This window comes from Adiantum capillus-veneris, chromosome 15 (assembly GCF_014529385.1).
Source record: "Adiantum capillus-veneris isolate H3 chromosome 15, ASM1452938v2, whole genome shotgun sequence".
NCBI classification, from domain to species: Eukaryota; Viridiplantae; Streptophyta; class Polypodiopsida; order Polypodiales; family Pteridaceae; genus Adiantum; species Adiantum capillus-veneris.
The window spans coordinates 116,858,227-116,868,352 of record NC_140945.1 but is presented as its reverse complement, the minus strand read 5'-3'; positions in this window follow the sequence as shown (position 1 = coordinate 116,868,352).

Below are 10,126 nucleotides of genomic sequence, written 5' to 3'. Positions count from 1 at the left end.
AGTCGCTAAGGCAAAGCAATTATGGGGTGCACATACAATTATGATCAAACATGGGAAATAGAAGGTAAGAATGCAAATAATACCAAAGAAGAGTATCCCACCTAGGTTCAGACCTTTGTATGGAGAAGGGATCAACATGGAACAATCCATTCAAGAAGATGAAGAGGAGGACTTCCTTAAATAAACTCAACTAAGGTCTTGATTTTTAAGTAGATGTGCAAAAAATTATAGATCGTAGAAAATAAAAAATAGTTTCCTGAAGTGAACTTGAAATACGACATGAAGAAAATAGGAAGGACACATAAATTATAAAGAAGAGAAGAAGAGAAGGAAGCTTCTCAAGTAGTTATCCATGCAAAAAAAATGCTTGAAGGAAAAATGTCTAAGAGCTCCAGAGTCAGAGAAGATGAATTGGAAGACATGAATTTGGGAGATGTAGATGATCCCAAAATGGTGAAAGTATCTAATAAATTGGATACCAAATTTAAAAGGGCATTGAAAACAGTATTAATAGAATTCAAGCCTGGGGGATTCACCATGAAAAGCTTATCGCACCACGTAACTGCAGAGGAGCGTTTTTTTTTTTAACAAGTTACATAAGCGTATAAGGTAGGGGAAGGTCCCCAATAATTTATCTCCCAAGCTAAAAAATAAGGAAGAGGGGTATCATATTTATTTTTTTTGGGGGGGGGGGGACCTAACCCAAGTTGATTACTTAAAATGATTGGTCATCGATGTGCACTAGAACTCGGATGAATTTAGGGAAAGTTTTTTATCACGTCACACATCAAATTTTGCATCCAGCTGGTCATAGATAAGGGTTGGTTTGGAACAAGTCAAGGGTTGATTCACAAGCTTTGGATGGGTCAAAATTGGAGAGTAGCCAGAGTGCAGGTTGATCGGGCACATAGTTTAAAAGTCAAACTAAGACACATTGAGGGTACATCTAATTATCAATAGAAGTGGTTCCTTAGTACATTGTCAGTCACTATGCTACACACTCTTTGATTAGTTTTACTCCATTAGATTATGTGAGACTTAATTTTTTTATGTGAGATAGAGGTATCATAGTTTTCTTCATTAGTTGTCGTGTAAGCATAGAAAAGGGGGTCATATTCCCTAATATGAGTCGTACATAGGGGTTTTATCAAAGTTGTCAGCTCACAGGTGGCATCCCGTTTTGAATGTAGAGTGAATCCCCCAAGAATTCAAGTATGTGTTTTCTTGGCCCTACAGTGATATGAAGGGAGCAGATTCAATTGCATGTCAATATATCATTAACTTGAAGACAGATGCAGTGCCAACGAAGCAACATAAATATAGGATAAACCCTAATTATGCCAAACAGGTGAAAGAAGAGCTTGACAAGTTGTTGGAAATTGGTTTCATTTACGCACTGGTTAGAGTTACATGGCTATCATCAATTGTGGTAGTCCCAAAGAAGAATGGGAAAATCAGGGTGTGTGTAGATTACAAGAAACTGAATGCTGCAACCATGACTGACCCATTTCCTCTACCCTACTATGATACAATATTGGATGCAATGTTTTGTGAAGAAATATATAGTTTCCTTGGTGGTTTTAGTGGGTACAACCAAATTAATATGGCCTTGAAGGACAACGACAAAATTATACTTATTACTAAATGGAAAGTGTATACTTTCATAGTTATGAACTTTGGATTGAAGAATGCACCAACTACTTTTTAAAACTGGGTTATGTAAGTATTTGGTCCTTTATTTGACAACCTTCACGAAGGTATTCTTGGATGACTTTAGTGTATCAGGATATAAGGAGGATCATTTGAAGCATTTGAGATTAGTCTTTGAGAAATACAAGGAATCTAGACTATCATTGAACCGTGCAAAATGTGCCTTTGGGGTGAAGAGTGGTATTTATTGGGCTACATCATTAGTAAAGAGGGAATTGCAACTGATCCAAGAAAGGTGGAGACCATCCTAAAAGCTTTACCCTCAAAGAGAGTGGTCAAGTAAAGTGGCGTAGCAGGTTCTTGAGGTACCTGGCTCGTGTCTTTACCCCTCACACAATTGACAAGAAAGGGTGTGTATTTTACGTGGAATGTGGAGCAAGAAACTACTTTCAACCTACTAAAAAAGTTGTTGGTGATTGCACCAATATCGATTCCGCCAAATATAGAATTTCCATTCCACTTACTTGTATATGCATCCCATGCAGTAGTGGGAGAAGTTTTCATGCCAGAAGCAAAAAAAGGATGGTTTAAGCCAATTTATTATGCAAGTATTCCTACACCTATAGAGAAGAATTATAGAGTGATTGAAGGAGAATGCTTAGGAATGATTTTTGCATTGCAAAAATTCAAGCATTACTTTAAAGTAGTGATCCATATTGATCATCATGCTTTAATATTTTTGGTCAACAAACCTCATCTTTCAAGGAAACTCGCCATATGGATTGTTAATGCAAGTGTTTGAGTATTCAATTATCCATAGGCCATGTCAAGAGCATGCTATAACTGATTATTTAAGTAGGTTGGCTAATGGAGAATCTCCAATTGAAACCAATGATGAGCTACCTGATTCACATTTATTTCCAATGAAACTAGTTGATACAAAATGCTCTTGGTATGAAGAAATGTTGCAAATTTTACTTCAAGGGGATTTCTCCCTAAAGAGATTTCAATTGTAAAAAGAAAGAAGTTAGCATGGAGAAGCAAGATATTTGTAGTTATTATGGGTGCTCTTTACAAGAAAGGGATTGATCAAATTCTTAGAAGGTGTGTTCCAAAGTTTGAACAAAGAGTGATATTAGATGAAATTACTGCAGTGAAGGTTTTTCAATCGGGATTATGGTAGCCATCAGTTTTCAAGGAGGCTCATGATTATGTGAAGACATGTTTGATATGTCAAAGGGATGATAGATCATTGGATGTAGATAGAATGCCATTGCAAACAATTCTTCCACTTGAACCATTTTAGAAGTGGGGCCTTGAGTCTTGACTTTGTGGGGCCAATAATACCAACTACAAACTATACAGGGAACAAGTATATTTTTGGTGGCATAATTGGATATGTAGAATCTAGAATCCCAAGCTTAGCATAAACCATCTTAACAATTTCTTGATCATCTGTAACATGCAATAACTTGTTGTTTTCAAGTATACACTCATCTATAGTAGCTTCAAGCTTACCTCAAATTTCTTTACAAACATTTGTGTAGGTAGGCACGCCAACAGAATCTCTACCTTCATCTAAATCTCTGCAAAAATCAATGATAAAGGTAGCTTCCATAGGAGTAAGCTTTAAAAGAATTTTACCAATGGTTTTAGCATGAAATTTAGTATTTACCCGTGTCAGGTTACCTAAACATGATCCTCTTAGGCTAAATTTGCTACTTTTGAAGCTTTATCTACTTTATCTTTACTTCTTGCATGAATATGCTCCCATAATTATCTCAATTGATCCCCATCACCTTTATTGAAGGTAACTTGCTTCTTCTCAATCATCTACCATATTTCGAAGTCCATGTACTGGTCACCCACCTGTATGACTGCTCCATCAAATTTGGCCTAGCTATCCCCATATGTGTTGATAAGCTACTTGATCATGCAATTTTGGAGCTACCAATCATTCAAATTCCTTCATCATGCTCTTAGTTGAAATGCCCATAAGCTCCATCTTTGACTTGTAGCATGCAAGGTATCCGTCGCCATCATAGCCATCAAACATACCTCTTTTAGCATAAACTTTATCTAAAGCTTCATCAACTTTTGCTTGCTTCATCTGAGCTTCATCTGGTTGAGCATATCCATCCAAACCAAATTGTTGATAGGAAGTTTTGGTAGAGAGGAGGACGACGTCTCAAGTAGAGATGACGCAATAGATGTTACAGCTATTTGATGCTTTCATGCAACAACAACAACAACAACAACAACTTACTCACCCTGGCTCGCTTCGTGTTGGGTTCACCAAAGATGTCGGGGAAAAAATAGGTGCGGTTAGTGAGCTGAGATCGATTTTGAGTTGCCTCCCGTGGGAACTGGTGAGAGAAATGAAACAAAATAATATCTCCAAAATACAAGCAACACTTTGGAACTCATTTTTTTATTACTTTTAAACTCAAGTTTGGTCAAAACGAACTACAACCAAAAACCAAAGAATTTAACTATTTGCTTGAACACGAACAATAAGCATAAGAAATGGTTCCCTTTGTCAACAAAGTACGAGAACAATTGTATCTTGCCTTGCCCTTCCTTTGACATGGCACTACCTGTTTTGTTCGCTTCTCTTGCTCTTTTGTTTTGGAAGAAATCTCGTAGAAATTTTAACTCTATTGAGCCAAATGCTTGTCATCTCTGCAACTTCCTTAGGCTAAGCTCGTCCACCTCTTTCCCTATTTTCTCTCTCTCTAGGCGATCATCAAGTCTTTGTATAAAACATCGGCAGCTTCATGATAACGAGTGAGTTGTTTGCTACGTTGTAGACAAGGCTCGGCGTGTGAATCATTGCTAAGGTTCTTCTTTTTTTACAAAAAAATATCCTAATGGCTTTATTTTTTAAAAAAAGGCTTTCCTAATGGCTTTAATGGTTTAGAAAAGCTAGAGGAAAGAAAATAAAGAAGAAAAACAAAAATGTATAAGGTGCATTCTAGCATCTCTATTTATATGCACACAAAAAGTCTTTTGACTTTTCACTTCCAAAGTCTTTTCATTACTTTAACTCACCCTTCACTTATGCACTCGAGATGTGTTGAAAGGATTTTTATTTTTTTGAGATTGGGGAGACCTAATTGCTAATTTCTGAGGACAAAACCACCTCGTCTCCTGTCTCGCCAGTGCTCTATTTAACTACTTCCCCTCTACATACCAAACACTTCACCGTCTACTCGAATCCTCTCTCTAAAGCGTCAACCTCTCCAACTGCATTGGAGTTCAAAAATTGTCGACCTCAAGCTCCTCAAATCACTGCAACCGTGCTCCTCCTCCTCTACACTACTGCTCGGCCTCGTTATCTATCTGATGCTTGTCAGCCCTACCTGAACCGACTACTGTAAGTACCCGTGAGAGTTTTTTAAAGTGAGACTTGTATATAACTAAAACTCATGCACAAAGTGAAAAAGTTCAAGAAAAGGTGAGATTTTTTCTGGTTTTTGGTCTTTGGGACTCCTCATGCTCTTTCTGTTTTGTTTTTTGCCCTCGACTAGCTCTCTCTACACCTAGTCTTCCTTTATAGCATCCTGTTCGTTATTGATGTTGCTCATAGTTGTGTGTGGGTTAGATTTAAAGGTTTTCAGCACTTATGTTGAAAAAAAGTTTGCAATGAAAAGTTTGCAAAAAAAAATTGAAGCTTGAAATCATGCCTTTTGGAGTTGGGGTTTTGGAGTTATGGTCTATTCTCTGAAGCCTACAATGTATGGCAACTTTGGGGCAAAACTATGTAAGTTGAATTGTGGAAACCCATACATCTTGTGGGTGATGTATGGTTTGAAGGGGGAATTTTAAATTGATTTTTTATGAAGGGGAAAGCTTTTTTGTCAAGAGCATTGATAGGAGACGTCCATAATTTTGTGCCTAAATAGATTTCTTCCTTCTTTGTGACATAGTCACTTGGGTGGGCGACGTCAGTAAATTCCCAAGGGGACTACTCTTGTTATATTTGTGGTGTTTCAAAGGGGTTTCCCAAATATTTTGGTGTTCTTGTAGTGCTCTTTCAATACTCTTGGGTGACATCTCTATAGAGGTGTTCCAGTTTGCTTGTTTTCAACAACGTCACCAAAGTAAAGACAACAATCTTTCCACAAGAGCTATGGAGTTTGCATCAGCAATAAGAGCTCATTGCAGGCTCAAGATGTCTCCAGATGGACACATTCTTTCAGCTCCAACCATGGGGCACAAACTTCCAAAGAGCCCACAAATTGATGTCTTCAATTCAGTTCAATGGGAAAGCCATATTGATGGACAAAGATGGAGAAAAAGTGAAGGTCATAATCACGACAAATATGATCAATCATGCTTTACATCTTCCACCTGGAAATCACAACCTACTACTAAAGACCAAAGCTACAGATAACAACAAGGCCTTTGTCAAGTAGCAATATGCCATAAGCTCACATACAAAGACCTCGTATATTCAAAAATAGAATTTCCCTTGCATCTAATCGCCCAACACCTAAAAGTCTAGGAGCCACCCATATATATTGAGCCAAATATCCATATTTCTATGGTGATGGCTATAGGGCTATCAAAGCAAAGATTGATCATGTGTGACCTTGGCACATATATATTGGAGAATCTCATAGAAGCAAATCTGAAGAACAGTGACAAAAACAAGACTCGCGTGAATGGGGAACCGGTGCTTACAAGAATCACATACCAAGCATTAGGTATGATTGACGAGATACCCCCTACAAAAACCCAGCTACAACTACTCCATTGATCTAAGCATCATGTTAAGCCCGTGGCCGAGCCTTCAGCAGTGCCACCACCGAAGAAAGCAGTAGGACAAAGCTCGAGGAAAAAGAAGATCGTTAGTGAAGAAATAGAGTCTAATATACAACTCAATAGAGAAATCAAGCCCAAAAATAGGGATATTCCTTCAGATTATCAGACCTCAGATGATGACGAAGAAGATGAGGAGGAAGAAGAAGAATACAAGCTCCACCGAGTACGCCTCAAGAGAAATGTGAAGCATACACATACCATACCTATTTCTCAAACACAAATATTTATGGAAGAGGCTCAAGCTCAACGGGAGGAGCTCCGCAGAAAGAGAGCAAAAGAAAAGAAAAACCTAGGAGCTGAGGTGGACGATGAAGGGGAGGAAGATGAAAACAAGCCACTGGAACAATGCAAAGAGGAATCCTTAGAAAAGATAAAACAATACAAAAGAAGAGTGGCCAAGGAAAAAATTTGGCAATTGCCGGCGATATGCGGAAAATGATTCATAATGAGCTCAAAAGAGTCTTGTAAAGTCGGCCATTGGCCAAGGGAACTGTAGGTAAGCAGCCTATTTTTTAAAGTGGAAAAAGGACACCTTATCATTATCAAGTTTGGAAGTATTGAGCGTACAACCAAGAGTGACTACACTCTTGCAACTTGTAATCATCATATCTTGAACTTTGGTAATGACATTTCAATCCTAAAACTTGCATTGTGTTCCTTGTTCAATGCTCTTTCATTCAAGTACATTTATTGTCGATTTTGTTGTGATTTGTGACTACACGCCAAATCCACTGATCTGAAAGTGTTAATGACTATTACATTCGGACCATAGAAAAGTGTTCCTAGACCCTAGGGAAACCTTTTTGGTACGTTCTGTTGTAGTTTCCAAGACCTTGATCATGATGGATCATGATTTTGGTGCCTCCTCAGAATGCAACAATACTTGGTAGGTTAGTGCCCCTAAGTGTCCTGAACATCATCCTAAAGTTTTGTAGCATTTGGATTCCATTTGATTGCCAAAATAGGTTGATGACTAAGTGCGGTGACATAGGACATAGGTAGATTGCTAGAATCGAGAGCGATAGATTTGCATGTGCTAGAGATATTGTTATTTTGTTGGTTCACTTCTTGAGCTTGACACCCTCAAGGAGTCTCCATGTCCCATGCGAATCGCTTTCTTGAGTATTGACATTATGTTAGTGCTAGATAGCTATGCTACAAATGTCCTTCACAAATGACACGCTAACAGTGGTGCCACCACACCCATTCAGGACCAAGTTCCAAAACATAGGTCCACCAAGGACATTTCAGCAAGGAAATTTACAAAATATATAAAGATATCCACAGCAAAATAGCCCACTTCAACCATGCACCTACTCTGGAACTTTGGGACAGGGGCATTGACATGCATGTGGACTGTGGTACAAGCATAGGAATGAAAGAGGAATCTCAGTTGTTAATTTCACACCCACAAACGTATGAGCTAGTTTCTCTAATGAGGCAAGGATAAAGGCACCTGCTTAGTTGAATGCAAACATGCTGGCGGAAATCCCCTCCGACATTGATGTGATAAGAAAACATAGCCGAAGCGGGAACATTTGAATCAGTATTATGATATTGAACAAACACATTTGAAACAAGTAGGTAAGGACAGACTACATTATTTTTAGTGTGACTGTGCTGAGTTTATTGAGATTGAAAACGTTTTGAAGAAACCTCCGGAGGTGGAAATCCTAGCAATTACTAGGTCAACATGGAAATTGAAGGTAAAGTAGGGATGGATCATGGATTGGGAACTTCAAGGCTTAATCAAAATGGGGGCACTAAAAGAATCCAAGAAAATCAAAGCACTTCAGAATCTATAAGCCATGACCACCATGGACAATGCAGCCAATGTTGAAAAACTTGGGCAGATTAGATTTAAAAATTGAAAAGATGATTTTTTCAGAGAAGGGAGACAATTGAAAGGAACTACCTGACAAGGGACTTTCTCATGAGTGAATTTTGCCTCACAAATTTCCTTGAGTGACATCCACCATTTACAGGCCTTATGTTATGGTGTTAGACTTGTTTGCAGTGCCTTGACTACATCTGAAGTGCGTCAGAGATCCTGAATAACATCCCATTTGCTCAAGAATATATCCTCAATATCTTTGTTGCACTCCCTTTCCTCTTTTCAAAGATCTATGACTTGGTATTCTTTAAGTAATCATCCACATCTTTTTTTATGAGTGCACTATGTGCAGATGCATGTGTGCGCGATGCGGTGCATGAGTGCAAAAAAAGGGAGAAGCAAGAACGCATTGTGTGGATGGAGCAACCTCCAAAATGTGAACATCCCCTTACTCTTTAGTATATAAAGAATAAGGTAAGTATGTACAGTGGGTAAGTGGCCGATCGCCCCAGCTGCGGGTAGAGGCATAACGCCTTTACCCCAACAAACTCCCACTTAAATGGATGCACTGATAAGTGAGTGCTACCAGCTAAACTACTAGTATGTACAAAGAAACTAGGTGAGAGACTCTCTCATCCTACACCCATTCACTCACTTACCTGATCAATATACAACCATATTGGCTCTACGGATAGGTGAGAGTGCATCCACGCTAGAGCCTACATGTAAATCTCATAGAAAACTTTGTATGGTTTGCAAAGCTCCACAATGCATCATGCTAGTGTCAATTACCATACAACTGAAAATCCCTGCTACAAATTCTCCCACTCCAGCTGCTAGCTTAGGCTTCAACACTAGTAGGTCGTACATGAGACACCTGAACGCTAACGAAGTCCACACAAACCTAGATGCACTAGCCTCCTTTGTGCTATATGCATGCACTACATCATCAATAATTCCCATTCTGTATGGATGTGTCATCGTTAACACGGGGATGGCTACATCTCTCTCACCCATAGGTGGAATTGTGTGTCTTGGCATCAATTCATCACCCTCTAATATAAGCATGTTAAAGGAATACATGTCCATTATCTATGCCTATGTCTCTAGGGTGCACACCCACTCTACCTCTACCTACATAGACTCTAAAAACACCTGATGTGTCTCACTAGAGCACTATCGCTCTACCTCTATCTCTGCAAAGTCTATTGGCACATCCTGCACGAATAAATGCTTTGTCTTATGAGCATAGTGGATCTCACTCAGCAAAGGAGACATGTCTCATCTCTTGCTCAATGAATGCCAGCAATCAAATCAAGACCAATTCGTCTCGTGCCTTAGACACATGCATAAGATATACCAAGCCACTGTGGGCTCCCCTGGCAATCACTAGGGATCTACTACAATGCATCTGGAAAAATTGCTCTCTAAGTAGTGTCTAACACCCACATCTTCTAATTTGTCTCACTAAGATCAAACTTTGTCTCAGCTAACGAACATAGCGCTCATGTTGTAGTATACATGATGCACCACAGGGCAATGATAGGAAAACATCTCCTGCACCTCCAATGTCAAACGCCAAACCATTGGCCAAGTGTAGACAACCAAAGCTCCCACTAGAGAATGTGTTGAACCACTCACAATGTGGTGTGATGTGGAAATTGCATCCTCATCTAGCAACCAATGGGGAGAAGTGTCACCTCTTGAAGGCATGTAACCAAGAGAAATGCTAAAGGCAAACGTGACATCACCATCAATAGCATATGAACTGACTACTCTAGATTGTGTCAAAACCTCACACATAAATCTCCATTG